Source organism: Merops nubicus, unplaced genomic scaffold, assembly GCF_000691845.1.
Source record: "Merops nubicus isolate BGI_N331 unplaced genomic scaffold, ASM69184v1 scaffold10570, whole genome shotgun sequence".
In the NCBI taxonomy this organism is placed as follows: domain Eukaryota; kingdom Metazoa; phylum Chordata; class Aves; order Coraciiformes; family Meropidae; genus Merops; species Merops nubicus.
The window spans coordinates 1302-9673 of record NW_008582173.1 but is presented as its reverse complement, the minus strand read 5'-3'; positions in this window follow the sequence as shown (position 1 = coordinate 9673).

Genomic DNA, 8372 nt, shown 5'->3' with positions numbered 1-8372 from the left:
TTTCCCTACCTTTGGCACTTCTGTACCTGTATGATGATCTAAATGTGAGTAAATAGAGCAGAATTCCCCCCTGGTTCTGTAAGATTTACCAGAGACCTACTTAGTCTTTAAGACCATGCACTTGATATCCCATGGCTTTGCCCCCAGCTTAAGTCAGATGATTGATGCTGGCCATTGGCATTGCTGCATAAACATGTATCCCATTTTAAGATTTCTCTGTGAGAAATAAGAGATTTCTTTTAACAGCCAGTTTGGGAGTATGGTGTAGCAGAGTGGTCTGAACTTTTTCCCAGGCTGCTCCGTGACCCTCTGAGTGACCTTGGGAAGCCAGTTCACCTCTTTGTTGCCGTGTCTATTTGTACGTTATCTGAAGCAAGGACTGCTTCTTTAGGGCTCAGCTGTAGTGAGTGTAGCAGCTGTAGCTGAAGGGACACCAGGCATCTGCTGTTTTGCTCCCTTACAGAGGGCAAGGTGCAGTGGTTTAGATGTAGCATTTATGCTTTGCTGCTGCCCTCCCTACATGAGACACAACATCTCCTCCAGATACAGGGCTGAGGTATACACCTGGAAGTAGTAATGTCCTCAGCTGCTGCAGGAGCGTGTTCCAATCCACGGCAGACAAAAGTGTTAATAGGAATGTATGTGCCCTGTCATATAGTTGGGGTTTGATCTTAGCTGGAACCTTGGGGCATTAATTGTTATGCAGATAGTAAGAATAACTTGAAACTGCATTGCACCCGCCCTGCTTGAGTGAAGCATTTCTGAATTTGTGCTAGCTGGTCATGGAACTTCACTCACAGCACAGATGCAGAAGTTTTAAGCTGTCATTTTGTTAATGCACTTGTTTTTTACAGAGAGTGCAGCACACGAAGAAGTTGCTGAAACTTCATTAGTTACCATTTTGAGCTGTACAGCAGAAATGTCTGTGTGAACATACCAACACCACTCACTTCTGCTCAGGTGACCCTAAAAAAGACCTAAGATAAACTGTATCCCATGACACAAGTGGTAGGCCAAGAACACATCTCTGGGTGTGAAACATGGAGTGGGAGGAATAAAGCAGAATTTGTCCTATGCTCCTTTATAATCTGTGCAGTAAAAGGAAAATTTGTAAGTGCAATTTATTTTATCCCAATATAGACCTAAAATTGTCAGTTTCTTCTATTGCTTTCTATTACCATAGTGACTGGCTCTATGTGCATTTAGGCATCTGAAGTTGGGGAGGTCAGTCCTCGCTCCTGATGCCTTATTAACCTATAGTAAATTAATTATGGGGCTGATTTCCTCCTTTTATATATTCTTCTGTATTTCAGACAAGGCCTTAGAAGGTTCCAATTACTTTCAGGATTAGACCTGTTTTGCTATGAGCATATGACATTGTCATAACTAATTAGCTCACAATGCTTCTGTTCATTCTGAGATACTGTAAAACTCAATCCTGTCTCCAAATATTTGCCTCCATCTTTATTATTTGCCTATGAATAAAATATTTTAATGAAGAAATACCAACTTTTGTGCCTCAGTGTGATACTCTAGTGGTAGCACTACATAATATGTCTTTATTCTACCAGTGCCCTGGTAGAATAATTTGTGGAAGCCAGTGGGAGTAAATGGGTAAGAAGTATTGTGCATTCTCCTACAGTTCACCAGTTGCTGCAGATGCAGGGTCCTGTGGTGAGGGAATGGCTTCCTGATGGGGAAAATGCTCTGGAGAGTGCCAGAGCACTTCTGTGCAGTGAGCAGCTCCTCCACAGGGTCTGGCATGCAGCAAAGCTCATCCTGGAGCATCAGTTCCCACCCAGGTTCACAGCCACAGGCTGGGGGGAAGATGCTTGAGAAAAAATGCATTTTAGCTGGCATTTGCTTATGATTTGAAGCACACAAAAGTTTTAGTTGGTAAATACAACAACTGGAAATCATTAGGAAAAGGCAGCTGAGGGAGTAAGATGGGCTGTCCTCATCCCAGGGACCTGTACCCTGTTCACAGTTTATCCCCTTTGCTCATCAGTTAGACTTCGTCTGAGTCCTGCACCCAGCCTGGGGCTCTGGGTACAAGAAAGACATAGGACAAATGGTAGGGCAGGCCCCCGAGATGGTGAGGCTGGAGTGCTGGTCCCGTGAGCAGAGGCTGTGAAACTGGGCCTGTCCAGCCTGGAGCAGAGACATCTTCAGGGAGACCCACCAACAGTCCCCAGTGCCTGTGGGGAGGTTGTTGAGGAAACGGAGCCGTGCTCTCTAAACTGGGGCTAGGTGAGAAGACAGAGACATCAGTTGAAACACGTGACTTTGAGCCTGGATGGAAGGCAACACATTTTCCCCCATGAGGACAGTCAGGCAGAGGCCCAGGTTGTCCACAGAGGTGGTGCAGTCTCCAACCTTAAAGGTTTTCAAGTCCCAACTGGATGAAGCCCTGAGCAGCCTGGTCTGACCTCAGAGCTGAGCCTGCTGTGAGCAGGAGGTAGGACCAGAGACTGCCTGTGCTCCTTCCCAGCCTGCATTAGCCTGATACCAAGTTTTGTGTGATTTTGGCCTGTTTTATATCAGAAATGTTGCTCTACCTTCAGTAAATTAACTCCAAAAAGCATATATAGATAGTTCAAATTGTCACATATGTTGAGAGGACTTTTAAAACTAAATCATAAATTAAATTTAGGATGGTGTGAATGAACGTAAATAAATCTATATTCATTTTTTTCCATGCATTTTCCTGGGCAGATTAATGTAATATTATTAAATTGTCACAGCTTTTCACATACAAAGAATTCCTTACTGAAAAGTCTGAGCCACCGAAAATCCCACGTTGTTGGTCCCCAGAGGCCACCCCTCCTGGTGATGGATAAATGCTGCAGTCACCTTGCCCAGCAACCCTGTTGTGTGGGGCTGCTGGCACGAGCAGGGTTTACCAGGAGAGGAGGGTTCCCTTATGTTTCTCTCCCTTTCATTTTCTTCCTTGACTTCTCCCTCTTGGTTCTTGGCTTTTCATAGCAGTCCATCAGTAATTTCTTCCAGAGTATTTAGCTGACAGTTTGGACAGAACTGCTAATAGATTTGCTGATTGGACAGTGAAGAATCCCTTCTGGGGAGCAACTTGTCAGAGCTGAACTGCTTCCAAGATACAAACACCAGTTCTGTTGAATTAATTGGTTTAGTTCTTTTCTTCAAATACGCCTTACTCTTTTTACTGCGTTACTCTTTTTTCCTCAAATGCAATAGATTTCTTGTGATAGATTCCCCCTGACACTTTATGAGGACTCTTTTGGAATTAACACCAACAGTCCTACAAAGCTGCAGAACTACCATAGATATGGTCAAATATTTATGTTGTTTGATTGTCAACAGAAGAAGCAATAGTTGCTTGAACGTTAAGGTTGGAAGAATTTATCTTGTGGTTTCTTCACACAGATGCAACCTTAAAAGCCATTATTATTTTTTACCAAGTTATACCTATAGAATTTTCTAAATCCCTGTCTCTGTTGCACTGTGTTTTTCTGTTTCACCAATCTGATATTTAAAATTTTCCTTATTATATGTACTTTGCTACTAGTTACTGCTACTTCTTGAAAGTGAAGTCCAGTGTGTTCCTATGAAAGCATTTGATGTGGTGCTATTGGAAATCAAACCACCTGTTATGTGTAAAATAAAGAAGAAAGGGCAGATGCAGAGAAATACTTGCTTGCTTCACTGAGGGAAGTCCAGTATCACAGAATCATAGAATAACAGGTCAGAAGGGACCTCAGAGATCATCCGGTCCAACCTTTCTTGGGAAAAGCACATTCAAAGCAGCTGTTTCCTAAATCTCTGAGTGTAATGGAAGTAGTTTGCAGCTTGCAAAGCAGCTGTGTAAATTTACTTTCCCTATTTTGTAGTTATTCTTCTGTTCAGTCATAGTAGTTTGAAACTTAAAATGTATTTTCTTATTGCCATATCTAATTGGAATGGTATTAAGAAATTGTGTTATCCTATCTATAACATCTTTTAGGCAAAAGATGAACTGTACTTCATTAAGGAAGCAGGATAGTGCTTGTGTTGCTTGTTATAAAAACAGAAAAAAAAAAAAAAATTTGAGGCAAAATGATGTCATTGTCAGTCTCAGTTTCTTAAAAGAAAGATTAGATACACTGCCAGTGCCTATAAAGTTAGATGTCAGGATTGGCTTGCTATAGTAAGGAGTTACAAAGAAGCCTCTGAGAACATGTAACTGTGGTACCCTGGCAGAGATGGAGATAGGGAGGCCAGGAGCCCTCCATGAGAAGGGGAGCCTGATGGATGTCAACCTAGCTATTAGTGTGTCAGTAGGAAAAACAAATGGTCTTCTGCTTTCAACAGCCTACCAGGCCCAAAGGGAATGTCTCACCAATAAATTCGGATCTAGTTGGTATCTAACAAACGTCGGTTAGTACCTTTGCTCTGCCTGCCTGCCCTGCTGCTGCCGTTCCCCGGGCGCCGCCGTGCTGGCAGGGCAGCCCTCTGCTCGCCCCCACCTGCCATTGCTGGCGGCTGCGTGCGCGTGCCACTGCAAATCCCTCGGAGTGACAAAAACTGACCCCGGGCAAAACCCACATTTGATTTGGTAAGGCTGTGTCAAGCCAACAGCCAAAGGTTTCTTTCTGTTCTTTTCTGTGATTTCAGAAAGAAAGGGATCCCTCCCTTCAGCGTGTTATTCAGAGCTATGAGGCAACGCAGCTTAGAACACAACGCTGAGGAACGGTTCCCCATTCACTGCTAGTTCTTCTAGATCATTTTTCAGGTAGAACACTCCTCTTAGCTCTGTGTTTTTTCATTATTGCACAACTTTAATTAGGAAAAGCCATTTGACCTGTAAATACTAGCTCATTTCATATATGAATAATGATACACTGATTCTACAATAAGGAATAGCAGAGAGATGGGAGCTTAAATCTTACGTATTCATCTGAATGCATACATTTATTCACACAAAACCAATATTCAAATGGCAAGATTTAGCTGCCTGTCTTAATACTCACAAAGGTTTAAATGTTACTTGCAGCGTGTGCTAGGAGCAGACCAGCACCAAAGGTTGAGTTCTCACGGCTATGTCTGTACAAAGCTGCCCTTTGGGAAGAGTGAGTACCCGCACCCTCCTCTGCTGCGTGTGATGCCATAAGGCACAGAGCCATGCACAGACCTCTCGCTTCTTTTGGAAACAGGAGGTCAGAAAAGACACTAGCAATTTAAATAGCAACCGCTGTCGTATCAAGAGTTTTGTAAGAAATAGAGAAAAAAGATGCTAGAGTGCCCTTTTGAGGCAAAACAGGGCAACCTTGAATGTTTGACCCCCAGAATTTATCTGAAGCTCTGGTTTGCACATGCTGATACATAGTTGTGAAACACTCTGAGGTTGGTTTCAGCTGGCTTTCACTGCAAGCCATCTGCAAGTGAGGCCATGAACAAATGCAGCTGGACTAGCAGTTTTTTGCATGCAGCTCATCAAAAATTTCTAATGCCCTCCTGGCTGAGAGGAAAAGCCTGCACCACTCCTATGGGAGCAGAACAAATTTCAGAGAGCTGTGGGTAAGGGCAGTGTTTCCACAACATACAGGGGACTTTCGGAATACATTGAACTGCTTTGTTTTCTAGTTTGCTAGAAAACAGCATGACTTATTTTCTTAATGTATATTCAGAGAAATACTCCATGGGGTTGCACACACCTCAGCATTTTCCCTTCTCTCTCTGAAGACTTTTGTTCCTTCAACGAGGGTGGATTGCCCTTCGCCAAGCACTGAAATGGAGGGATGCTTGGAATAAAATGGCACTTAGCATCCATGAGATTTCTTCTTAAACCTGAGTGTGGAATGAACATTTCAATGCATGGCTTTGTAGACTTCTTCCACCTACTTCAATTTCAGATCTGTGCTTGCAAGAAACAGAGATAGATAAGATGCAGAATCATCCAGAAACTTGTTTTCCTTTATGAGTAAAATGTAGTTCGACATGGAAAGGTCAAGAGCCTGTGCTTGCATGTGGATATAGGAAAGCTTTGTGCAAGCTGAATGTACTCTTTAAGAGATTCTATAAAATAGGGCTGTAAATTTGCTCTAAATTTGATGTTTGATCTATTTAGCTTAAGCCTAGATGATGACTGCTCTTATAAGTATTAACATACTGCCCAAGGCCTCCACGAGGGTCCAACACCTCTGTGCTGGCACAACAGAAAAAAATAAAAATCCTCTCTAATTTAAAACATTGTGAAAATTTCCCTTTGCATTCATGATGTGTTTAAATTTTAACATCATGTCTTGCACTATTATTTCCAATATCGTAACAGTACATACTTTCCAAATGAAGCCATGGTTGCTTGTTCTTGGCCAGCTTTAACAGACAATGCTCCTAAAGAATACAATGGAGGCTTTTTTTGCAGCCCAAGGTGAAAGAGATGAGGCCACTCTGGAGTTCCTGGGAACTGTCTTGATATAACTGGTTCTTATAAAAGAGAAATATTTTTTGGGTGTTGGTTTTGTATTTTTTTTCCCTTATCTTCCCCATAATCTTATATACATAAATTAAACCTGGCACTACCAGTGGAAATGCTTTACTGTTGTCTTGTGTTTCACTCCAGCAGCTGCCTCAGTGAACACTTTGGCAACTTCTGTGTAGCACAGATGAGCTCATAACGTGTGTGTTGCTCCTACATGCAGCACTTGTGTAGAAAAGCTACTGGTCAGCTTTATTCCCAGTTGTGTTGCTGTGGAGTTTGTATCTTGTTTTTCAACTTTTCTTAAAAACGTAATGAGGTGTGATCTGTCTACTGAGTTCTCAGCAGTAACAAAGAAAGCATTTCTGTGCAGTTAAAAAACAATTTTTTTGGGTTACCGCTATAACCCAACGGCAGCAGACCAAGAAGTGTGGAGCTTCCCACATGCCAGAGCACCTTACGACCACAAAAACAGATTTTTCTGATATTATTCAGCAACGTCATTTCAAACCCAGGCAGTAATGGAAAGATGTAATTGTGCCATTTCAAACACACGGGGTAGTGGGAATAGCCAGTTGCATAACCCAGCATTTAACCGAATGGGCAGTGCCTCTGCCTGATCTGGATCGTACAGAAGCTTATGCAGTAGTACGAAGTTGCATTGGGTAACTCTATAAACCAGAAACATTTCTTATATTTACTTCTGGTTTTCCATTTTTAGGAAAAAAAGTTAATCACAACCGTCACCTCCCTCCCTATCAAAATCTATATCCACGTGTAGTAAAGGGTGGTTACAGAAACCTGATCAATTTGTGAAGCCTGGTACAGCTTCAGCTGCTGAGACAACATCATACTCCTCTACTCTGTCATTTACAAAACAAAAGATATTAAAAAGAAAGATAGGACAGTAGAGAAAAAGATAAATTTTATAACAATATGCAGGTATTATTTATGTTACTACAAAACTCCCTCTATATTTCATTAAATAATAACCTGATCTTATGTTTTAATCTGATCTTAGTATCTGAATAGTTAATTATAAGGAAAACCATTAGATGGGGATTAATGCAATCATATTTAATCATCAAGAAAAGTGAGGTAAGTGCTTGGTAGTATTGCCTCCTACACCGTGTGAACAGTGCTTGCTGTGTCTGCATGTAGCTTTCTCTCCTTACAAAAGCTACAGTCCAGACTCCTCTGCAGAGTGCCACCTCAGGAGAGTGCTGCCCAACCAACTCATTGCACTTACTGCCATAAAACTTGCCGTGACAGCTGTCCAGAGAATGGTTGCATCAGGTAATTACTGCCGTGTCCACCCTGTTAGCAATCCTGTCCCCATGCATATGCAGAGGAAAAGAAAGGGTCATTTCCAGCTGCCACCTCTCCTGTAACCTGCAGATGATCTTTAATGAACTTTCCTCTGGCAGCCAGCTCCTGGCTGTGCTGGTGCAGGTCAGTGACTGCAACGTGGGTAGCCTTGCCCACAGTCCTGGGTTTTGTTCCATTTCTTAGGCCAGATCAGTCTGTGATGACGTCCTGCCTGGCTTGCTGCTCTTTCTGCAGCAAAGGAGTTTTGGCTGTAACATTTAAATAGGCCAGTCTGCTCAGCTCGTAAGTCCAGCCACGGCCTGTTGCATAGCTAGAAACAGATGTTAAGAGCTCTTCCTCACTCACCTTGTCTTTGAGGCTAACAACCACGGACTACAGCTGCAAAAGCCAAGCGAGGTCCACCTGCACTAGTGCTGTGCTGTTCCATGCTCCCTGCTGCAGCTTTTCTGATATTCCCTAATGCAGGTGTCAGCTGCCACCCCCCTTGTGGCATTACTCCAGCATGAGGAAAGCCTGAGACCTTACCGTGAAGCAAACATTTGTCTTACCAGGAACAAATTGCCAAGACGTGCACTTGTAGGACCTTCTTCAGGTGGTCGTATCAAAGGAT